This window comes from Rhinatrema bivittatum, chromosome 2 (genome assembly GCF_901001135.1).
Source record: "Rhinatrema bivittatum chromosome 2, aRhiBiv1.1, whole genome shotgun sequence".
NCBI classification, from domain to species: Eukaryota; Metazoa; Chordata; class Amphibia; order Gymnophiona; family Rhinatrematidae; genus Rhinatrema; species Rhinatrema bivittatum.
The window spans coordinates 339,370,428-339,396,020 of NC_042616.1; the positions used below are offsets into that span (position 1 = coordinate 339,370,428).

Genomic DNA, 25,593 nt, shown 5'->3' on the forward strand with positions numbered 1-25,593 from the left:
TGCCTTATGGCATAGGATTTGAATGTATCCCTTAATATCCTTTTTCCTGCCACAGACAGATATAAGAGTCCTTTACTGTTCCATAAATTGCCCCATCCTCCAATATATCCAAAACGTTGTTCCTTGCACCAAGTTTTGAGCCATGCATTGAAGTTCTCTATGTGGCTTAGGGGGTCATTTTCCAAGCATTTTTCCCATAGACACAAAATGGGAGAAAACCTTTAGTAAATTACCCCCTTAGTCTCCCTTTCCATGAACAGGTAAGACTTCTGAAAAGGCAATAGTCTTCACCATGTGATTAATCTGCTTTGCCAGAGACTGGCAGTCTCTCTGTAACACTTGGATGCTGTTTCTAGCAAGGCCGTTGGTTCCCAGATGGATGATAATATCAACCTCAGAGTCCTTGCTTTCTTCTTTGATCGCATTGATTATTTGAATAGCGTTTCTACTGGACGAAGATCCCAGAAAGCTTTTAACTATAGTGTTCCCCTCAAAAAGAGTTCCCAAATTAGTGCCTCTGATGATGTAGTCACCCAGCACAATGAGCTTGCTCTGATGGTTATTGTTTGTATTCTGGAATTTTTGCATGCATTGGGTTTCTTCCTTCTTTTCTGATGCCTCTGCAATCTCCATCACTTTAGCTTCTTCATTGTGTAGTACAGAGAAGCCATTTTGTATTTGTGTCACTTGAGACAGCGTGTGTCTCCTCATCCCAGAGTCCACAGTAATCCATTTGTTCCTGGGTTACTGTTTGCTACTTGTAAGTGGGGGGAGGGGAGGGGGGAACATGAGGGCTGTACACTTGTGAAGGATGGGTGTCTTTGGGTCACATGTTTTGTTCTACCTGTACCCACTATAAAGCACTTTTTCATGGGCTTTCGCGTTCTCCTTGATAATGGTGAAATGATTCCTGAATTATAATGTAGAGTGGATGTGGATTCCTTGTTAATTGCTTATATTTTTTTATTGCAGCTAATTCAGCCTTAAGGTGAGCCAATTCCTCTTTCATGGAAGAGAGTTCTGAACAAATAGAGCAAGCCCTAAATTTCCAGATGATTTGCTTCAAAATAAAGGCTCCACAGTTGTTAGATTGGATAGCTTTCATTTTGCTCAATTAATTTGATGGAGAACACCTAAGGAATTGCTAAATTTCTAAATTATCTTGTTTTTAATTCGTTATCCAGGTGGACTATATTAGAAGAACAAGCCTAGGGGTGGGTGGGTAGTAGGGTAGTGGGGTAGGGTAGGACGGGATTAAACAGTGGACACTTTAGTTTCAAATTACTTTCAGAGGTCTCCAGATTTCTAGTAGAGCCAATATTCCTAGTTTAATTCAATAACAGACTTGGAAATTAGAATAATTGCTAGCAAATTCCCACTACAAGCAATTATTATTCCACCTTTTTTCCCCTTTTGCTTAAAAACCACACACTAGCCAGATAGTAAGAGCAGAAGATCTCTATTCAGAACTCAATTATACAGTCACACAACAGAATAACAGATTTAGAACTGATAGAACAGAGAGCAATATATCTTGGAAAAATAGAAAGAAATCTTTTTAAACTTGCGGAAGCAGGAATCAGGTACGATGCTCATGCCCAGTAGGACAATCTCTTTAGTAGCTTGGGATCTATTTAATGTTTGAGTACTTGCCAGTACTTGTGACTTGGAATGGCCACTGTTGGAGAAAGGATCCTGGGCTTGATGGACCCTTGCTCTGACACAGTATGGCATATCTTGTGTTCTTATGTAAGGATGGAGAGTTACCAGCTGGTCCAAGATCAGGGCTTGGGAGCTGTGGAGGTTATCAGCAAGTCCAGGAACACACTGATAATGGGATAGATTAGGAATAGCTACTTAACTTAGCAGGCTGATGCTAAAATGTAGCACTAGATGACTAAGTTCCTTACCTTGACCCAACCCTGTCCCAGAAATGGCCAGAATTTGTGAGTCTAAATTTATCTACTTAGTGAAAGTAGATAGTTAAATTTAGATGCTCAGTGGTGGTAGGTTTTCAAGGGCTTTGATCTAGCCACCTAACTCTGTAGTTTGGCAGTTTGATCCCTTTGAAATAGCATTCCATTGTCTGCCTAGACGCATGAAATTTGTAGATCCTTATAATGATTCTTCTGCTTGTAAGAAATATTTTTCTTCGCAGCTGAATATAAATTCATACAGTGAGCAGCTGAAATTTCACTAATGAGTTTAAGGTCAGTGATGAATTCTCTTTTCTCATTATGTAATATAGAAAAAGTTCTATTTCTGATTTGGTATTTAATTAAACGTGCTAACATCCTGCTACATTTGTTTCCTTATGCATAAAAACTGCACCGGGTCCTGTAAACTACATGTTCTACCTTTGTGGAGAAAATTCTATTAAGATTATGCTTTGCTTTAATTAAAGACTGCAGATATTCATGTCATAGAAACTACATTTGCTCATTAATTTCCTTCTCTAAATTTAAAATATTTTCCTTATCCTTCTTCTTCAGAGCTAGAACTTTGGAGATGATGACACCCCTATTCACTGCTTGGCTCGTGTCCCAGACCATTTGCAAAATACAATCCTCTGTGCATAGTATTCTCACTAAAATATTAATTCTGTATTTAATTTTCACTATTGGGTCCTGTAATATACTGATATTTAAATACTGTTTCCTCTCTTGTACTGAAATGGTCTAGCTTCAATGAAAATGCAGCAGGAAAGTGGTCAGAGATATTTGTTGACTCACTATGGGATTTTTAAATTTTTCTTAGACTCATGGCAGGTCAGGAGAAAGTCAATTTGACAACAATAGCATGTTTAAGTAGGTTTAATGTGATAGGGAGGAGAGAGATAGGACAATAATAGCAGGACAGGTAGGGTCCAGTAAGGTGGGATATGATCACAGAGTGCTTAAAAGCTATGGGAGTTGTTGCAGTTGAAAGTGATAGACTGAGGATGTGAAAGATGGAAGGGATGACTGGAGGGAAACAGAACCGAGGAGCCTAGTAGGAATCGAGTCAGAGGAACAAGTAGTGAGTTTGAAGGAGGAGGAGAAAAGGTGGGTAATTTTCATTTCAGTGATTTCAGAAAAGGAAGAATGGGTGGCAGGGGCTAAAGGAAGAGATGAGGAATTAAATAGGGGAGATGGAGAGGGTCTGTGGAGAGCTCAAGATTAATCTTGAGAATCTTGTCATGGAATACATCAGCCAAATTCAGAGCAGAGAGTGAAGAGGAGCTGGGAGACATGCACTTTGAAAAGGGAGGAGTGTGGTGAAGAAATGGCAAGGGTTGGAAACAAGGCTGTCAGGTGGACATAGTAGGGGTGTGTGTGTATACAAGTTGGAGGTGGGTAGAGGGTAGAGTTGTGTGTGAAATAGGGGTGGGCAATGGAATGTGTGTGAGAGAAAACAAGAGGTGATAGGCGGGGGGCTTGGGAGCAGGCTGGTAGAAGCACTAGGCGGACTCAATGGCCACCTAGAGCGCCGGCAATTTGGGGGTGGGGGCCTAGTGTTCAAACTGGCTTTGAAACGGGGTCAACAAGGGATGGATGAAAGAAAAACAACTGTAGTTGGGGCCGGAAGGTGGTGGAGAATTGGCAGTCAAGCATGCATGTTGGAAGGTAGTAGGAGTCTCTGCCACCAAGCACGGCAGCATGGTCATCTGATGAGGTAGTTAGGCAGTGTAATAGAGCATTGGGAGCAACATCAGGGCTGCAGCATATGATGCGAGCAAGTGTGTGTGTGTGTGTGTGTGTGTGTGTGCGCAAATCTGTATGTCTGCCTAGGGTACCTATGACCCTTGCACTGGCTCTGCTTGGAAGTATGTGTGTGTGAAGGAGAGAGGGTGTGGGCAGGGGGAATGAAAATGAGAGGATAGGAAGGGTGAGGGTATGTGTATGAAAGTAGGTGGGCAGAGGTTATATTTGACCATATGTGTAAAAGACAGGGTGGTCTTCCATTGTAGCACTTCTAGGAGCTACACTGGAAGAGTATGCTTGCATCATAGCTGCTTAGTGATAGCAAAAGCACTGGCCCATATTGCAGTAAGCCACAACTGTGATCCGGGTTGATAACAAGCCTAAATTTAAGGTACCAGAAGGGTGGAAGGCTGCTAAGGGTTGGGGTGGGGGAAGGAGGGGGCCCTGGAACCAGTGGTGTGGCCATAACATGGGTACCCAGAATGTCCCCTTCTTCCCGCCACCCTCCTAACAATGTCACTCAAACAGAAGACAGACACAATTCACTTTTGAGATCAAAAGGCCACAATTTTATTAACAATATAACAATATCTTAATATATGTACTCAAGCTTGTTCGCAAAAAACAGCCTCAGTGGTCAACTGCCACCCACAGCAAGCTGCAACCACTCCCAGGCCCCAAGGCCTGTAGGTTCAATGACAGCACCAGCCATCCCCAAAGCAGTCCCCACCACAGACCAGCAAGGAACCACCCACCTCCGAGTGACTGAACCCAGTCACAGCAAAGAAGCAAACTTCATCTCTGACCAACCAACTATCCCAGCTGCTTGGTCTCTACAAGCTCGGATAACCAGCTACCCCACCAGCTGCAACAATCACCATCCCCTATACAGTAACAAAACTAATTAGAGGGTGAGAGGGCAGGATGCTGCCTGCCACCACAAGAAATTTGTGGTAATGATTGCAGAGAAAAGGTAACTGAAAGAAACAACAAAAGAAATTGCCCAGTCACAGCACAGAAGCAAACTTCATCTCTGACCAACCAACTGTCCCAGCTACTTGATCTGTACAACCCAATAAGTAACCCAATCTTTCTGATAACCTGCCACAGGCATGGGAAAGCCAAAGTTTTTTCCTTGACCCTACGACAAGGTGTGGCCTATGATCCCTGAAATAAAATTCTCCAAGGTCTCCTGCAAGGTATTCAAAAACAAATCAAGGCCAATGTCAGACAGGTGAACACCATCAGGCCCTTACAGACATCTCAAGCACACATGTGTATAATATGCCTCCCCTCTTGCGCACACAACCATGCACCGATCTGTCAGTTAGCCTTAGCCCAACAACACCCCATAAAAATTGATCCATCACAGCAGACCTTGGAATGATGCAAAATCCTTACACACAGTGTCCACCAACCATCGGCAAGACCATTGGCCCAAATCATTTCCACCAAACAATATATCCAGCCAGGCCTCAGAATTTAATAACCCTCGCAGGTAAGGCAGCAACTTATTTCAACGCATTCCTCTGCAGCCCAGCCAGTGTACCACTACTCTTCTAACAGCCAGTCTAAGATGAGGGCCATACAGACGCCGACAAGCATACTTAATGCCCCAAGCCAGATAAGAATGCCCAACAATCCACACTGTGCAATTACCAAAAGAGGAAGCTGAGAAAAACAAAATAAATAATACAGTGAAAGTATCTATGAATCAACCTGCCCCGACCCTACATATACCTGAAAAATACCTGAATTCCATTTTTTTTTTTTTTTATTTAAAAGTTTTTTATATACCGCACATGGGGTCACTTACGTGTCCGTCTTGTAGGGGTGTGCATTCGGATTGACCGCATTAGTAAAACGCAACTCATATTTTTTTTTTACTTAAAAAATTGATTCGACATAAACGATCGGATTTCCCACATATCGAACATAGATATGTTCGATATGTGGGAAATCGCGATTGTTGAGCCAAAATAAAAATATAAACCCCCTCACCCTCCTTAATCCCCCCCCCCCGACTTACCACAACTCCCTGGTGATGGAGCGAGGAGTGAGGACGCCATTTCTGCAATCCTTGGCGAGAAGCATGTGACGTCGGCGGCACGTCGAGTGACGCTGGCGTCACGTGATTCCCGGCTCGTTCGCGCCGGACGGCTCGTTCGGCCCAAAAAGAACTTTTGGCCAGCTTGGGGGGGTCAGGAGGCCCCCCCAAGCTGGCCAAAAGTTCTTTTTGGGCCGAACGAGCCGTCCGGCGCGAACGAGCCGGGAATCACGTGACGCCAGCGTCACTCGACGTGCCGCCGACGTCACATGCTTCTCGCCAAGGATTGCAGAAATGACGTCCTCACTCCTCGCTCGATCACCAGGGAGTTGTGGTAAGTCTGGGGGGGGGATTAAGGAGGGTGAGGGGGTTTAAATTTTTTTTTTGCACATATGTACATATACCCAACTCATTGGATTTTTTTTATGTCCATATTGGCCGCAAGTGGGACTCCCTTTCGGACATAAAAAATATGAACATAAAATTTTGCTCTGCACATCCCTACCGTCTTGACGGTTTACAAGTTTACATACATAATAAAACAATCCACTGAATTATTTTACATGAAAGCCCCGAAACAGCCACTGAAGTAGCAGCACCGTTTTGGAAAGAATGTGTGCCAAAACATGCCACTTCCAAACCGATTACCTCCAACACTCTCTTCAAAATAACCTCAAACTGATATCGCGTTAGAAGTTTCAAATTCTCATGAACCAAGTAATGTCTCTACTCCAAGCTGAACAGCACTAACTTCTTTAGCCTTTCCTCATAGGGGAGCCATTCAATGCCCTTTATTATTTTGGTTGCCCTTATCTGTACTTTCTCCAGTGCAACTATATCTTTCTACGCTGCTCTTGTGTTATCCCCCTCCCAGTTCTTTCTCCCTGTTAATATGTACTTTCAAACCTGCTGTTCAAATGTGAACCGGTATGATGTCCCTACTAATACCAGTATATAAAAGTCTCCAAATAAATAAATAAATAAATAAATAAATATTATTTGAGATGCGGTGATCGGAATTGCACACAGTATTCAAGGTGCGTTCTCACCATGGAGTGATATAGAAGCATTATGAAATTCTTCATTTTATTTGCCAATGCTTATGCTTTTAACTATTTTCTTCAGATGGTTCCTTGTTCCAATTTTTGAAGGAAGATCTTTAAGCTAAAATAGCCTCTTTCACCTCACCTTTTAACCATACTGGCAATTGTTTGGCCTTCCTTCCACCTTTCTTAATGCGTGGAATAAATCTGGACTGTGCTTCTAAGATGATATTTTTTTAACAATCTCCACACCTGTTGTAGACTATTAACCTTTGAGGCTGCACCTTTCAGTTTTTTCTAACAATTTTTCTCATTTTATTAAAGTTTCCCTTTTGAAAGGTTAATGCTAGAGCTGTGGATTCACTTATTGTCCCCCATCCAGTCATTAATTCAAATTTAATCATGTTATGATCACTATTGCCAAGAGACCCTACCACCGTTACCTCTCTCACCAAATCCTGAGCTCCACTAAAAATGAGATCTAAAATAGCTCTCTCTCTCATTGGTTTCTGAAACAAATGCTCCATAAAGCTGTCATGTATTCCATCCAGGAACTTTATCTCTCTAGCATGTCCTAACTTTTACATTTACCCAGTCAATATTGGGGTAATTGAAATCTTACTCACACAAAGGAGTCGGTGGTTCACCACAATATAGAAACAAATATACACAAATGTGGAACCCAAACAAACTTCAAAAATTAGCCTATGAAGGTGTCAGCAAGCCTTGACGTTATGTGTCACTTTTCAATTAGACACTAACCGGTCTTATCGATCATTCACCTTCCTCATTTTTTTAATGCAACAATTTTTTCTTTTTTAATAGATAAAAATGTCCTCCGTTTACATTAACCAGAATGACTCTTTCAAAAATAGTTAAACAGCATTGCCCTACACGGGCCGGTGTTTCGCTGGGTAAGCTTCCTCAGGGGCATATAAAGATAATTGTTACAAGAGCCATTTATCTAAAAAAGATTATAAAAATGTACAATTAATAATATAAAGGAAGGAATGAAAACAAGTACTTATCTTAAACCACCTTGGCTACCTTTTTCAACGGGACCAGACGTCTCAACCATCTTACAGAAGAAACAAAACGGAGGAACCGGGACCGAGGCTGGCGTCCCTTTAAATACGCCATTTTGAATTGACGTCAGCCATCATTAATGACGTAGTCATTCTGCCAAAGAAAAATCTGTCAATGGTGATTGAAATTAACCCAAAAATGCATGTAAATCCAGTTCATTATTTAATCCTAATGGAGAAACAGTTTTTAAACGATAGATCCAACGTTGCTCTGATTGTAATAAAATGCGCTCACGGTCGCCACTGCGCCAATGTAAAGAAACATGATCTATTGCACAGAAACGCAAGTCCTCAAAAGTATGTCCCTTATCCAAACAATGTGACACTAATGGTTCATTCACTCTTGCATTTTTAATATTAGAGCGATGCTCGATCATGCGTGTTTTTAAAATACGCTTCGTCTTCCCAATATACAGTAAGGAACATGGACATTCAATTAGATATACAACCATGGATGAATCACAAGTAGTATCAAATCGCAGAAAAATTTTGTAACCAGATGAAACAATCAATTGTTCTTGAATGGTCATAGAAGAATGACAAACTGAACATGTATTACAAGGATTGTGTGAACCAATGGACCACTGAGGAAGCTTACCCAGCGAAACACCGGCCCGTGTAGGGCAATGCTGTTTAACTATTTTTGAAAGAGTCATTCTGGTTAATGTAAACGGAGGACATTTTTATCTATTGAAAAAGAAAAAAAGAAAAAATTGTTGCAATAAAAAAATGAGGAAGGTGAATGATCGATAAGACCGGTTAGTGTCTAATTGAAAAGTGACACATAACGTCAAGGCTTGCTGACACCTTCATAGGCTAATTTTTGAAGTTTGTTTGGGTTCCACATTTGTGTATATTTGGTAATTGAAATCTCCCATTATTACTGCACTATCAAGAAATTAGCTTCCCTAATTTCTATTAATATTTCATTTTGGCCAGGGGGATGGTAGTATACTCCTATCGCTATACTCTTCCCCAACACACATGGGATTTCTACCCATAAAGATTCTATTGTGCATTTATTCTCTTGCAGGACCATTATCCTGTTGAACTCTATGCCATCCTGGACATAAAGCACCACCCTCTCACAAAGTTGCTCCTCCCTGTCATTAAGAAATAATTTTTGGGGACTGAGTGTTTGGAGGAGGAAGAAGTCCTGGCCTGAAAGAGGTGCCACTCTGCTATCTGAACATTTACCAGTTGATTCGGAGACCCAGGTAACTGATCGGTGTATCTGGGATGTCACTTCTGGCCGACGTCGGGGAGAAGCCATAAAAATCAGCTCACAGCGGCGCGCAGACTGGGACCGAGTGTTTGGAGGAGGAAGACGTCCTGGCCTGAAAGAGGTGCCGCTCAGCTATCTGAACATTTACCAGTTGATTCAGAGACCCAGGTAACTGATCGGTGTATCTGGGATGTCACTTCTGGCCGACGTCGGGGAGAAGCCATAAAAATCAGCTCACAGCGGCGCGCAGACTGGGACCGAGTGTTTGGAGGAGGGAGAAGTCCTGGCCTGAAAAAGGTGCCGCCCTGCTATCTGAACATTTACCAGATGATTCGGAGACCCAGGTATCTGATTGGTGTATCTCTGATGTCACTTCTGGCTGACACAGCTCCTGCAGACCTGTAAGATTGTAACCACTAAGATATACTAAGAATCCCCCCGAAGCAGCCGACAGGCGAAACACGGGACTGTGTCGGGGACTGCTGTTAAACTGTATGTCTTATCTGTGTGGGATGTAAAGAAGGAGTCACCATTTAAAATAAATGAAGCTATTATAACCACGACCAAATCAAATTTATTGTGCACTTAGTTGACTGGATGACACTGAGGAAGAGCCATAAAAATCAGCTCGCAGAAGCGCGCCGATGCTGCCAACATGCTGCCAAAGCTGTGCATGCCTAAGGGGCGCGTGGCTTTGCCTGAGAATTTTGCATTATATTTCATTACTTCAAGGTTCTCCCACCTCCATCAGCCTTGGTCCTCCACAAGGGGTAAGGAAATGTATATATATATTAACAGCAAGTTGCTTGTGGATGAAACGCAGTGGTATAATCCAGAGAAATGCGAAACATCTGACAGAGATTGAGCCATTAATGGGCCGTAAATTGAGGTCCACGATCGGATGTGATGTGTTGAGGAAGTCCATGGAGACGGAAGATATGAAGCATGAATAGCTGGGCTTAGCAAGGAGCGGACGGGAGGGAGGGTAGAGGGATAAAGTGGGCCATTTTTGAAAATCGATCCACTACTACCCATATTACTGTGCTGCCCTCTGATGGTGGAAGATCCACAATAAAGTCAGTGGAAATATGTGTCCAAGGTTTCTTGGGTATAGGTAACGGCTGTAAAAGCCCCCAAGTCTTCCCAGTAGGAATCTTGTGTTACACACAGGTTGGGCAAGAGGCTACATATGCTCGAATATCCTTGTGCATCTCAGGCCACCAATAGTATTGTTGAAGGAGTGTTTGCGTCCGAGCTCTTCCCGGGTTCCGGCTAACTGCAAATCGTGCCCCCGGGCGAGTACTTTATTATGCAGTCTCTTAGGTACCACTGTTTTACCAGGTGGGACGGTAAATGTCGCAGAAAGTGTGATGCAAGCCGGGTCTATAATATGTTGAATAGACTCATCAATATCCTCTGCAGAGAAGGATCAGGATAAGGCATCTGCCTTAATATTCTTGTTAGCAGGTCGATATCGCAGTTCAAAATTGAAGCATGTGAAAAACAGCACCCACCGAGCTTGACGTTGGGCCTGTTGGAACTACACCAGGTTCTTATGGTCAGTGTAGACCATAAGAACCTGGTGTAGCCACTGCCACCACTCTTCAAATGCCAGTTTAATGGCAAGAAGCTCTTTGTCGCCGACTGAGTAATTATGTTCAGCTGATGAAAATTTCCTAGTAAAATATGAGCAAGGATGAGAAGTTCCTGTGGTGTCATTCTGGCTTAAGACAACTCCTATCCCTTCAGCTGATGCATCCACCTCTACCACAAACTGGGGTCAGGATGCTGAAGGCAAGGTTTTTTGAGGAAAGAGTTCTTGAGCGCCCGGAACACTTCTTCAGCCTCTAAAGGCCAGGACTTAATGTTTGCCCCTTTGCGAGTAAGAGCCGTGAGAGGTGCAGCTAATTTGGAGAAATTCTGAATAAAACCACGATAGTAGGTAGCGAATCCAAGAAAGTGCTGGAGCGCACGTAAACTGTTAGGTTGAGGCCATTCTAGAATACATTTCAATTTAGAGGGATGCATTTGAAAGACTTGTTTGGAGATCATATACCCCAGAAATGGTAAGGACTCTTGTTCGAAAATGCATTTTTCAATCTTTGCATAGAGATGATTTTCTCTTAGACGTTGTAAAACCAGAATAATGTGTTGTTGATGCGTCTGTAAATTAGAAGAAAAAATCTAAATGTCGTCTAGATAGACTACAACACAGACATAAAGCAAGTCTCGGAATATCTCATTAATGAAATGCTGAAATACTGCCGGAGCATTAGTCAATCCGAAAGGCATGACAAGATATTCATAATGTCCATCTCTGGTGTTGAAAACCGTCTTCCACTCGTCACGCTATCGAATCCTGATAAGATTATACGCTCCTTGAAGATCCAACTTTGAGAACACTTTGGCCCTCTGTAAACGGTCAAAGAATTCAGCTATTAGTGGTAATGGGTACCGGTTTTTGATAGTAATGGTGTTAAGCCAATGGAAATCTATACATGGACGCAGGGTCCCATCTTTTTTTCCAACAAAGAAGCCGGCCCCGGCTGGAGATTTAGAGCGCCTAATGAATCCCTTCTGTAAGTTGTCTTGGATATATTCAGACATAGCACGGGTCTCCAAGGCAGATAACGGATAGACCCTACCACGAGGTGGGGTAGCTCCAGGAATCAGATTGATGCTGCAATCAAATTCTCGGTGTGGAGGCAAAGTGTCAGCAGCCTTTTTGGAAAAAACACCTGCAAACTGATTGTACTGTGATGGTAGTCCCTCAAAACGGGAGGTGCAGATGAAACTACAGGAGGAGTTTGATCCTTTAATGCAGGTCTCATGGCATGCTGGGCCCCAGTGGATAAGTTTTAAAGTTGTCCAGTCGAATTGTGGATTGTGATGTTGCAACCACGGAATTCCAAGAACTATAAGATGGATGGCTCTCTGGATGACATAGAAGGAGATACTTTCAGTGTGGTTCGGTGCAATGTGGTACTCCATCGGACCTGTATGATGAGTTATCCTCCCCGGCAGGGGATCTCTTTGAATGGAAGATATAATTAACGGCTTTAGACACAGGCGAGTAGGAATGTGTAGTTGTTCTACCTCATCTTGCAGAATGAAATTTCCTCCGGCTCCAGAATCTATTAAAGCCAGAGTGGAGAACTGGTGATCTCCGAGACACAGTGTGACATGCAGAGTTAGTGGGGAAGCCAGAGAAGTGATGCCTAGGGTTACTCCCCCAATGGAGCCTAGGCTTGGGAGTTTCCAGGACGTGTTGGGCAACAAGCAATGAGATGGCTCGCTCCTCCACAATATAGGCAGAGGCCTGCCTTGTGGCATCTTTGCCATTCCTCAGGAGAGAGAGGACCATGACCCAATTGCATAGGTTCTTCAACAATCCCTTCTGGGGTAGATGCATTTCGAGAGATGGAAGCAAAAGAATGAGAAGGAGTAGTAACCGCCATGTGCCTTCTCTTGCTCGATCTCTCACGAGCTCTTTCCTGTAGCCGGCAGTCTATCTGGGTTACCAAGTCCATGATAGAGTCCAATGATTGAGGTAACTCCCGGGCTGCCATTTCATCCTTTATTCTGGATGACAGGCCCTCCAAAAATATGGACCAGAAACAGTTCTCCTCCCAATTGAGTTCAGATGCCAGCAACCACTTGTTTCCCTGGATAGTTAAATACCGCTTGAAACAATTCCAAGAACTTAGGAAGGTTTTGTAGGACTGGATCTGACCATCGCCAGAAGGGAGAAGCCCAGGCCAGGGCTTTACCCTCTATCAGAGACAGGATATATGTAGTTTTTGTAAGATCATCTAGGAAGAGGGTGGCTTGAAGATGGAAGTGCATGCTGCATTGGTCGAGGAATCCCTGGCACAAGCAAGGTTTGCCAGCGTAATGTAGAGGACTAGGTAATGGAATCATGGACCGGGTATTACTCTGCAACATCGATGATAATGGTAATGTGGAGGGGCTGCCTGAGCCACAGCTATAGAATCAAGATGGGCTTTGAGTTGTTCCAAGGAAGACGCCATATTCTAATATGCATTGCTGCTCCATGACTTTCTGGGCTAATCCAGGAATGGCCTGGCGAGCTGAAGCCTCTGCCGGGTCCATGGCCTTGGTAATCTGCTACGAATCAGAAGGTGGACCCCTGTTCTGAGGTAGAGTCAGCACTACCCAAAAGGGAGTCAACCCTTTTAGGTCTCTACCATCGAAGGGCAAGGTCTGATGATGCAGACATTGAATGAAGACTTCACCCTGGAAGCTCGCGATCCCCCCCAGGAGGAGCCCATAGGGACCCGGCCACTGGGACTTAGGAGACTCCCTGAAGACTGAATGTAGGTCTGGATGCAGGCGCCTCCTGCAGGTCATGGATTCCAGATGGCTGGCGTCTCCAGCAGGTCATAGTCAAGTCCAGGAGTGGGAGTTGAAGAATAGTCAAGAGCCGGTCCAAGGGTCGAATTCAAGAGGAAGGTTGTAAGCCGGTTCAGGAGCAGGTCAGGAGAGTGGTCCGAAGCCAGTCCAGGAGCAAACCAGGAGAAGGGTCCAAAGCCAGTCCAGGATCAAGCCAAGAGAGTTACAACAGCCGGTCCGAAGGTCAAAAGCCAAGGAATCAGTCCAACGGGGAGGAGGAGCAGAAACAGGATGAAGAGCAGAACAAAACCAGGAACACGGAGCTCAGGAAAAACCCAGCAAGGTGCCTCAATACCAAGGTAAGGTCTGAAGAGCAGACCTTGCCTTAAATACTAACATCAAGGAAGGAGTTTCAGGAAGGAGCCATGACAACTTCCTGTTGTGGCCCCTTTAAATAATTTCTTCAGCCGCGCACGCAGCTCTAACAAACCCGGGGGAGGAGGAGTCTTCCCGGCTCAGCAGGGCCATGCGGCCGGTCTTCAGCAGCGGCCAAGGCCGTGGGGAGAACATTGAGGGAGGCTGCCTGCGCCAGCAGGAGCCTCCGAGAGCTCAGCGCCGTGGGTGAGCATTTGGTCCCGGCCGCAGACAGCCGCGGCCGGCGGCCATGACAGTCAGCCCCGGTTGCGGACCGTCGCGACCAGTGGCCATAACACTTTGCTCGAGCGCCTCCAGTTACTCTCCGTTCCATTGGCGCACGAGTTCCAGTACCATACCCAGTCCAGGGTAGGACTATGCCATCTATCGACTGCTGTCTCTGGGCTGAACCAACTTCTCTTACAAACCTATCTCGAGGCCCACCTAAGTCCTGCCGGCCCCGGCACCCAAAGGCTCAACCCACAGGGAACGAGGGCTGGTAAAGGTGAAGCTCCAGCAGCCTCTACCTTCAGCCCACTCCAGCTGCCGATGATGGGGACCCGTAGGTCCTCACCTAAGGGTTGCATCAACCCCACCACAGCCCAAGGGTCCACCTCCGACACAGCAGTGTTGGGGTGACCAGGGCTAGCCCCCATCACTTGTGCAAGTTTGGTTTGATATGTTTATGTGGCCAGGGAAAGCCCTGAGCTGGGACTTCAGTCTAAGCAGGAATCCAGTCAGGTTTTCCTGCAGGTACTCTGTATATGTATTATATAGCTCAAAAGCATGGGGGATAGCCTCATGGCTTTTATCAATAATTTGCCTAATGTAGGAACACTAAAAAGTAAGGTTACTAGCCCCTAAAACCTTGTTTTGGGACAGTGAAGCTATTTTAAAATATAAGGAAAATTAAATTGAAGTGTCTGACACCTCTGCCCTGTCAGTAGGAAGGCTGAGAGTAGCAATTTCAGGGAAAGTAAAGATTTTTAGAAATGGCACTATTGTATAGTGACATCAATAGAGCAAGGATTTGCTCTGGGAGAGAGATTTTCCACATGCGGAATTGAGCAGAAATCAGGAGGTCATCAGCTCTGTCAAGCCCCAAAAGCATTTGTGGTGGAGCTAACCTTCACCCATGGGAAACAGCCGCAGAATCCAGTAACACTGCTGTTACTGAATTACTGTGTCCCTGGGAGATTTGAAAGAGAGAAAGAAAAAAAAGTTTTTATTCTAGATCCCAGAGAGACTCTTGTGCCCTGAAGGTAAAGAAAATTAGAGACAGAGTAGTTAATAGCAGAGGCAAATGAACAAGAATGAGGTCATTTTTTTGCTTGTTCTAATTAGAGGGAAGTTGGATTTTTTTTTGTGTGTAAAGTAACTGATGTTTCCCCAAAATTAAAGAAAGGGATTTCCTGATTATCATTTATTTTCATTAGCTAGCTAAAAAAGTTTCACCAAGCCGCTGGACACCCACAACAGAAAGACTTTTAGCTTGTGGAAAATAACTCGGTGCCAGGAAGGTAGTCTTTGTTTTTCAGTTGTTATAGTTAGGTAGTAGGTACCCATCTGGAGCCAGACATTGATGGAGGAAGACCAGATGCCAGCGACCTCAGGACACATCACCTAGCGGAGACAGTTGCTGTGCCAGAGACCATTGCATCAGAGAATGCATCACAGTGGACTGAGCTTGGATCCCAGATAAGTGTGTGCATACACCTACAAAAATAATCACACCTTAGGTCTGGTCAGATTAGCAAGTTAGCAGAATCCAGTTGAGCTCAATAGGAAAATAACACAAAGGGACAGACAACACTGAAAGTGAACAGCAAACGCAAAAGACAAAAAGAAAAAAGGAGGATGCTTACCATAAGAGGGATTCTTGGTTTGTAGAACATAAGAACATAAGAACATAAGAAAATGCCATACTGGGTCAGACCAAGGGTCCATCAAGCCCAGCATCCTGTTTCCAACAGTGGCCAATCCAGGCCATAAGAACCTGGCAAGTACCCAAAAACTAAGTCTATTCCATGTAACCATTGCTAATGGCAGTGGCTATTCTCTAAGTGAACCTAATAGCAGGTAATGGACTTCTCCTCCAAGAACTTATCCAATCCTTTTTTAAACACAGCTATACTACCTGCACGAACCACATTCTCTGGCAACAAATTCCAGAGTTTAATTGTGCGTTGAGTAAAAAAGAACTTTCTCCGATTAGTTTTAAATGTGCCCCATGCTAACTTCATGGAGTGTCCCCTAGTCCTTCTACTATCTGAAAGAGTAAATAACCGATTCACATCTACCCGTTCTAGACCTCTCATGATTTTAAACACCTCTATCATATCCCCCCTCAGTCGTCTCTTCTCCAAGCTGAAAAGTCCTAATCTCTTTAGTCTTTCCTCATAGGGGAGTTGTTCCATTCCCCTTATCATTTTGGTAGCCCTTCTCTGTACCTTCTCCATCGCAATTATATCTTTTTTGAGATGCGGCGACCAGAATTGTACACAGTATTCAAGGTGCGGTCTCACCATGGAGCGATACAGAGGCATTATGACATTTTCCGTTTTATTCATCATTCCTTTTCTAATAATTCCCAACATTCTGTTTGCTTTTTTGACTGCCGCAGCACACTGAACCGACGATTTCAATGTGTTATCCACTATGACACCTAGATCTCTTTCTTGGGTTGTAGCACCTAATATGGAACCCAACATCGTGTAATTATAGCATGGGTTATTTTTCCCTATATGCATCACCTTGCACTTTTCCACATTAAATTTCATCTGCCATTTGGATGCCCAATTTTCCAGTCTCACAAGGTCTTCCTGCAATTTATCACAATCTGCTTGTGATTTAACTACTCTGCACAAGAAGAGCCTGGAAAAGAGAAAAAGTATGCACAAAGACTTAATTTCTTATGATACAGATCTGAAGGTTAAACACAGAGTAAAGTGAAGACCTAAATACATAAGAATATAAGTAATACTTATGTGACTTGGAGTTGAATCCAGCAGAAGGTTCTTGGAAATAAGAGAATAGAATTATTAATATTATTTTTGCACTGCTACCATAAAAGAAAATGTGGAAAGCACAATTTTGAATTGCTGTCTAATTGTCTACGGTTAACAAACGTTTTTTGAAGTATTATTCCAAAGGTACATGCTAAAGAACTTGAATACTTATATTGTTTACTACAAGATTACTTCAAATCCGTTTCTTTTTGGTAAAAATAAACTTGTTAAACTTGTTCATCAACAATTGTTTATTTCCAAGGTACTCCAGGTAACATCCTCTCTCAGGACCTTTTTTCCTAAATTTCTCCCTGATTCCTCTCCCTGTCCCTGGGAGACTTTGCTAGAATGGTTCTGGATTTCATTCCTGTGCAGGAGACCCAGTAAGGAAAAGGGCATTGAACAGCACACCTTGTGAGGTTCCATCTAGAGGCCTTGCAACACAGCAACTTTTAGCATCATACCAGCCTCAGCCACGACAGCAGAGAATGTCTCTGCCACAAGGGGGCACTCTTTAGATAGACACATGGACTACTTTTGCTTTTATTGGAACCTCTCTGTTGGGATGCTGTAACTCTCCTTCATTATTATCCTTCAAAGATACCTCCCTCTGAACCGTGTGCTGCTGAGCGACTGTCAGCTTTCTCCTTTGTTCTTGTTTACAAGCTGCTCTATCTCCTTTTTAAAGGTTAATGCCAACAGCCTGGTTCCACTCTGGTGAAGGTGGAGCCCATCCCTTTGGAAAACACTCCCTCTTCTCCAAAACTGAATCCCTTTTTCTTACACCATTGTCTTATCCACGTATTGAGACTCCGGATCTCTGCCTGCCTCTGGAGACCTGTGCATGGAACACACAGACACACACACATAGAGGCTTCTCCCATGCTTTTTCACATATATACACACAGGCTTCTCACTCCCATGCTCTCTCTCTCTGTTTCTCACACACAGAGATACACACACACACACACACACACACACACGCAGACTTCTCACTCTCATACTCTCGCACATACACACATACATATACATAGGCATTTTACTCCCTTGCTGTCTCACATACATACATATACACACACACACACACAGAAACAGGCTTTTCATTCCCTTGCTCTCTCACACATACACACACACACAAGCTTCTCAATCCCATGCTCTCTCTCTCGTACACACACAGAAGCTTCTCTCTCCCATGCTCTTTTTCACACATACCCACACACAGGCTTCTCACTGCATGCTCTCTCTCCCCCACATAGATACACACAAGCTTCTCTATCCCATACTCTCTCTCATATGTACATACACAAGCTTCTCTCTCCTGTACTTTCTTTCACATATACCCATACACAGGCTTCTCACTCACATGCTCCCTCTCACACATACACACACAGGCTTCTCATTCCCATGTGCTCTCTCTCTCTCTCACACACACACACAGACACACACAGGCTTCTTACTCCCATGCTCTCTCTTATACATACACACAGACTTCTCACTCCCATGCTTACTCTTTCACACATACACACACACACACACACACACACACACACACACACACAGGCTTTTCACTTTAAGCTCTCTCTTCCACATACACACAAACAAGTTTCTCAATCCCTTGCTCTCTCTCTCTCATGTATACAAACACACAAGCTTCTCTGTCCTGTGCTCTGTCTATCACATTCCCACAAACAGGCTTCTCACTCCCATGCTCTCTCTTATACAATCACACAGGCTTCTGACTCCCATGCTCCCTCTCACACATACACACACACACACACACATAGACTTCTCATTCCCATGCTCTCTCTCATGCATATGCATAGGCTTCTCACTCCCATGCTCACTCTTTCACATACACACACACACACACACACACACACACACACACGTTTCTCACTCCTGCACACTCTATCAGGGCCTCTTCCTCTCTTCTGGGCTTCCTTGCTGTGATGGGCCTCTTCTTTTCAGGCCATGTGGGATGAGCTATGTAACAGCTCTGTGACAGGCCTCCTCTTCTCAAGCTGCACGAGATTAGTTTTGCAATGGCCCTACACCAGGACCTCTTTTCTCAGTGTTGGGAAATGCTGATTGGGTGGGCCTGAGCACCTGTGGCTACATCACTGCCCGGAATTTAGAAATGTTTCATCATTTCCACCAGACTGGGGAGCAGAGGGAGGAAGAGAGACTGGCCTAGGGGGTTGAGATTTTTAACATTATTAGATGAAGGGAGTCTGGGGGGTAGGTGCTACAAGCTCAGCCTGGTAGAGCCAAGCATTTGGTCCTTGGGTGGGAGGTAAGAGGAGCCGGTTATGTTTAATGTTATCTGGCTACAGTTAGCCAGATAACTTTAATCAGGGATATTCACTGGGACATCCAGGACAATTTATCCAGCTAACTGTAGCTGGATAATTTGTCTGCTCACCAGTTTACTGAATATTGGGCCCAAATCTATTGATTCCAAACCTATGGAACTCACTGTCACTTAACAACAGTCTAGCTCCAAGTCTGCTAATCCAGAAAACAAGCAAACATGACTCTTTTAAGCAGCATTTGGATTATTTTTTTTATTATAAAACGTATGTGTGAAAATTAGCCCGCATAAGTTGCATCCTCCAATGATGAGGCATAACTTTATGCTAGTTAATCTGTGCTCATACCTGGCCATTTACCCAAGCATTTTCAAAGCAAAATTATGCACATAAGTTTGCTTTGAAAATGCTGGCTAAAGTCTGCGATGTCCATTTTCAGCTAGTGTCCAGCCAGCATACCTGCACTATTGAATATAGCTGAATATCTTAAAGTTACATGGAGAAGTTTATCTGGCTATCTTTAGGTCAGCTCTACAGTATGATAAGAGTTAGCTGGATAACTTATCCAGCTAGCTTAATTTCACCCAGAAACATCTGTGAAACACATCCAGTTTTTATCTGGCCAATTACTTAGGAAAATTCGGAGGCAATGAACCATTGAGAATTTTCAAATCCTGCCATTTACATGCAGACTTTAGCCTTATTTGCACAATAATAAAATAACTCTCTAAAAGACTATCTGGCATGTAGTAGAACTACTCTTAGTCACTTTAATTCCCATATCCCTGTGTTCTTTATGGCTTTACCTCATTTGTGCCTTATTCAGATATTAACCCTACTGTATTATTGAATAGATGTATCCTATCATAGATTCTAGCTTATTGTAACTCGCTTTGATCTCTGAAGTTGGAAAAGATTTATTTTATTTAGAATGATAATACTGAAATCTATGCAAATGCATGCAAATATGCCACGAGAATTCTGAAACTTCGCTTCAGAATTTTCTAACTCATCCTCAGAATCTACCCCTGAGCTGATGCAGTAAACTGGGGGCTGTTTTTATTATTCTGTTTCAGAAAGTGTAAGTATTTAACTGGGCAGACTAGATGGACCAACAGGTTTTTATCTGCCAGCATCTACTATAATCAATACATTTCTATATTATGCAAAAAAGGACTTGCCTTTGGAAACCTGGGCTTCTCCACCAAATAGAAAGACTATTGGTAAGTAATTAATGTGGTTAGATGAGATAATTTTAGTGTAATTGCCCCAAGATAAGTTTTCCTCTGCCTTTCATGCTTATCTAATTTTAAATTTTTAGAGTATAATGCTAGTAGAAGAAATGTTTCTGTAGTACCTATTTTGGAAATGTCATCCATAATGAAGCTCATACATTTGTATGAAACAAGCAAAAAAATGGAAAGCTCACATCCTACTTGCTATTTAATCTTCAATGACACCAAGATTCAGGCAGGGTTGTTTTTTTTTTTTTAGGTAAGTGCAGGTTTGCAGCAAATTATTTCTAAAGGCTAGTGATGCTGACATTTTCAAGATACCTTTGTTGTTTTTGTTAAAAAAAAAAAAAAACCAACCCTCAACGAGCAAAATGTTACCCAGCTCAATAAAATAAAAGTAGGAAATGCAGACAGCCATGAATTAGAAATCTTCTTGGAGCAAGCTCTTTCTATAATTACATCTCGCATCCTTATAAATGAACTGTGCAAAGTGAGAGAACTAATGTGCTCCTGCAATTTTAGGATTTCAATGTGGTTTTTGTTTGTGGTTTTACTGTTCTAGCAATAACGGATGAGCAATCCGAGGTTTTATTCAATAACCTCTGCTTATTTCTTGAAAACAAAGTAACATGATGATTGAGCAAAGCTTGGTAGCTTTAGCTGTGTAAAGCGGATTTGTTGTATTTAGGGTAGGTATGAAACTTGGGGAGCAGATGACCAGCATAGCATAGGATTATTGCGTTCATGCTCTGGAACGAGGAGCTTTCGAATGACCTGTATGGCAAATAAGACCAGCAGTAAAAGAATAGGTCCATCTATCTAGCACTATATCACAGATTTCAACATTCATTTATATACATTGAGTTATCCGTATTTGGCTCAGTTAAAACAACTCAGCTCCAGAGATGCTAAACCCAGATCATAAAGGGCACATTTGATAACTGAAGAGATTTTGACTTGTGCTACAGAATTATTGGCTGTCCTCAGCTCTGGTGATTATAATACTTTCTCTCTTTCCTTTCTCCTTGCCACTGTCCTTCCTCTTTTTCCTGATGACAAATGATTAAGGATTCATTAGATTGGGCATATTAGTAACCTGTTCCATATCTGTCTGCTTAAAGAAGTGACAAAGCACAACCAAAACTCAGCCACTTGAAAGTGATGAATTGCATGCAGGCATGAAAAAAACAGCAAGCAATACAAAGCATTATGGAAGGGCGAGAAAGTGAAATAATAGTGGTTTTTCCATCCTTTGGATCCCAGAACAATGGCATTCGATAAATTACAAAGTTGTGCACTATACAGCTCTGAAATTGACTTACACAATCTTTTCATAGATTGTTCCCTAGCCCTCTCCCTCTCAAGATCCCTTCGTCTTGAGTTGTACTGAATACCAAACTGATTGTGTGTAAGTAAACAGGAATTACTTGCAGATGCTGCACATTTAATAAAAGTTTATGATAGTTAAGCCACTTATTGAGTAGCTTTTGCTTGGGATCTCAAATGGATTGGACATAAGAAGGGACTTTATGAATTATGAAAGCACACACTGACCCTCGATGAAAGGATAGATTTATTAGTCATTCATTGTGACCAAGAAGCATCACAGGCATTTCACTTTGGCTCTCTATTATGTGTTTCTTCTCCTAGGCACACATGAAAATGGCATTTGAAGACTAAAGAAACCAAGGATGGATGAATGGCTCTTCCTAAATTTCCTGTGACTCAGTGTGATACCTCCGGCTACAACACAGGACATGAGAACTCTTTTTGGATGCTCGTGTCTTGTGTTGCAGCCAGAGGGGCACATCTCCTGAACGTGACAGACCTCTCACCCATCACTGCACTGGAGAAAGCGGAAGTAGCAAAAAATTACCTGGCCAATGGTTGCTAACACAGACAACGGTCCCAGAAGAAGAAGGTCCAGGCTGTATTGCAGAGAAGGAACAAACAAAATAGGAAAGATGCATTTGTATTGCTGAGTTCTGACTCCTTTTATTGGGACAATCTAGGAATAATTCAGAAATGCTGTAGTTCTCGAGCTTTCAAAATCAATGAAGAAAGCTCATTTAAGCTGAAACATATTTGTAGAGGTAAAAATAAAAGGGTTTTGTATTTTTTGTTTGTACCATTCAACTGATAAAAACCAAAAACAGCATTTTGTTTCTACTGTTCTTTCTTTCTAAATCTTGCTCTGGAGGTAGACATGGCGTCCTTTCTCCTGATTGTTTTATGAATGTCCCTGGCCACCACCCTGCAGCCATGCAATCCAGCTGTATCCCTGCAATAACCTTGTACTCTATCTGTAACTCTGCAGCGACCCTGTACTGACCTTAATACTCTTCTGTAATCCTCTGCTCCATCTGTAACTCTGCTGTAACCATGTGCTCCACCTGTAACTCCATAGTACACTGTGCTCCACCAGTAATGCTCCTGGAATGTAATTTGGGTTTGCTGTAATTCTGTCCATCCCTCAGTGAGAGTAATGGATGGATGGGATGGGATTTTGTAAGTTTTTATTTTTATGCTGATGTATTTTTGGATTTTGCTTATATTCATATTGTAAACTGTCTTGGATCTCCTTCGGGTGAGGGAGGCCATATATAAAAGTGAATGCTATGTTATGTTACAAATAGTATTTTTTCTTTGTTTTTGTCCTTTTCTCTCCTTTTTATTTCTCAGTGTATGCTTCTGTTCTCCTCTCCCCAGACAGCCTCCTGCAATGTTCACCTTTGGTGCTACTTGTTGGCTGGCAAGGGTTTCCCAGTAGCGGCGGCCATTTTCCCTCTCTCCCTCCCCAGGCCTGATTGCCTACTTTTTGCAGCACACCCTGGCCGGATTGGCTGTCACAGACAGGAGATCAGAAAACCATATGCAGCACTACAGCCTGAAGCAGAGAACCATAAAAATGCTGTATCTTTTGTTAACATGTTTAAGTAGACAAAAAAAATTCTACTGCAATTTGTATGGCAAAAAACATGATGGAATCGAGAAAATGTCAGAGCAAAGTGCATTACAAGAGCAGGTACAAGTTATTGTGAAAACTGAAGGAATAATGTTACAAATCCGATGAGCTACTGTATATAATAAGCTTAGGGAAGGATGTGGTGTCTGTCAGGAACTGGAAGGGTGTACATCATTGAGGGGTGTACACATATAGGGACCGATGCAATAATTGTGCGCAGAAAAAGGGCACTCAGTGTTGAGCACCAGTGTTCCTAAGGTGTGCTCAGTCACCTCTCCTGGACACACGATTCAATATTTAAATGAGGGGTCACTCTGAAAAGAAAGAGCTAGGGAAAAATGTGCATCCCTAGCGCCTCCTCAGTATTGGCCCCCAGGAGTGGTGGCTGTCAAGTGGGCTATCAAGCAGATTTGGAAAGTGGACGCTCAATCTACGAGTGTCCGTTTTCTCCTGCTACCGGCATATGCATGCACAAGATACACGGCTGGACTGTGTATCTTGTGTGCATATTGGGCGCCCAGAATTTATTTTTCAAAAACTATTTCTTTTAAAACTAAATACTGCTTTCTTTGGTTCCTCCTACTTCGTATCGTGATGATGCTATTAGGGGGAATCACAGAAAGCAGGATTTTTCTTTTTTTTTTTAATATGCCCTTGAGCATGGCAGACTTTTATGCCAGCCCTGGGCTGGCATAAAATTTCTTGCGTTGCAAGGGCACATTGGCTGTGCGGAAAATGTATTGGATTGCGGGGATTAGCTAATAGCCTCATCTACATGAATTTACATGTGATGAGCATTATTAGCTATGCGGTGATTTGGACACGTGTTTTGGACGCACTAATCCCCATACAGATTTGGGGGTTATGGACGCGCATCCAAAATGTGCGTCTAATCACGTGTTAAGCTGTGCATAGAGGCTCACGCACAGTATTGCATCAGCCCCATAGTCTCTGAGCTATGTGCATAAATGCTGAGCAATGCACATCACTAAAAACTCAAAATAAATTTACTTTTTTACCTTTGTTGTCTGATCTTATTTTTCTAATTGTTTTGTTCCAGACTTTTGTTTCCATGTTCCTCTTCTCAGTATTTTCCTAACTTCTTTTACAAAATCTTTGTTCTTTGTTTCTCCTCTCTCCACCTGTCTTCTTCTCTTCCTCCCTTAAACACCTACACAGGCTCTTACATGCTGTCTCACACAGGATCTCACATATGCTGTCTCACACACAGGCTATCTCACACATATAGGATCTCACACTCACATGCCATCTCACATCAGATTCTCCACTCACTCTAACATGCTCTCTCATTCTCTCTCTCTCTCTCACATTCTATCCAGGGCTTAATTTGTAGATGAAAAAGAAGTGGAATATGGACTATGGTGAGGTAAGTGGGCCCAGGGATAGGGATAACTCTTTCTCACACACACATGCCCAAGCACATTCTTTGCATTCTTTGCACTCTAAACATGCTTGATGGGTGGGGTTCAGGGATGCAAAATCTAGGGTAAGGAGGAGAAAGCAGAGAGAATGGGGCTCTCTCTAACCTTCTCTTTCTCTCTGCCCTGGTGATCCTGATCCTCCATCCCCATTCCCCCCCCCCCAATTAATTCTCCAGTAGTCCTTGCCCCTACTTCCCTCCATAATCTCCTTCCCCCAGTGGTCCTAAAGCCCTTAAATATAACCCTCTATCCCTGGTGATGCTCAAGTCCTTCCTCTCCCTGGAAAATCACCCTCTGCACTCTCCTCTCACTCCTCGGCACTCTCTCACCCTCCTCTCACTCCTCAGACAATAAAATAGAGGGGCTTTCTCTTCAAGCCAGAATCAGCTGGCTTACTTGTGCCTTGGGAGCAGACTGGTGTGCACTGTCTGCTGACTTCAGTTTCCTTGGGCAGGGGTGTAAAGCCTGGAATTCAAAAGCATGACCTGCTCTTTGCCTCCTTGAGGATGAACGGAAGGGAGCAATGCCACATGCTCTCACTCTCTCTGCCCCATCTCCCCTCGCCCCACCACTCCACCCCCTCCGATCATCTCACTCATAGACTGTCCCCCACTCCGATCATCTCACTCATGTCATAGTCCTTCCGATTCCGTCACTCACACCCTGCAGCATCTTTGATCCTGGACTTGCTCTTTCCCCTCTCACACAACCCTCTTTCATCACTTCATGCACTCTTTTACCCTCCTACATCATATCACTTACCTTCTCCTCTCTCTAATCACTT

At 43.2% G+C, this 25,593-nt stretch overlaps 1 long non-coding RNA gene across 1 annotated transcript in view; it reads left to right on the forward strand.

The window, feature by feature from the left end:
- Positions 1 to 24,338, forward strand: part of LOC115084670 — a 104,271-nt gene extending 79,933 nt beyond the window's left edge. Inside the window, exon 4 of the long non-coding RNA XR_003854625.1 lies at positions 22,053 to 24,338. This is a non-coding gene — a long non-coding RNA (uncharacterized LOC115084670). The remainder of the gene's footprint in view (positions 1 to 22,052) is intronic.
- Positions 24,339 to 25,593: the final 1,255 nt, after the last annotated feature.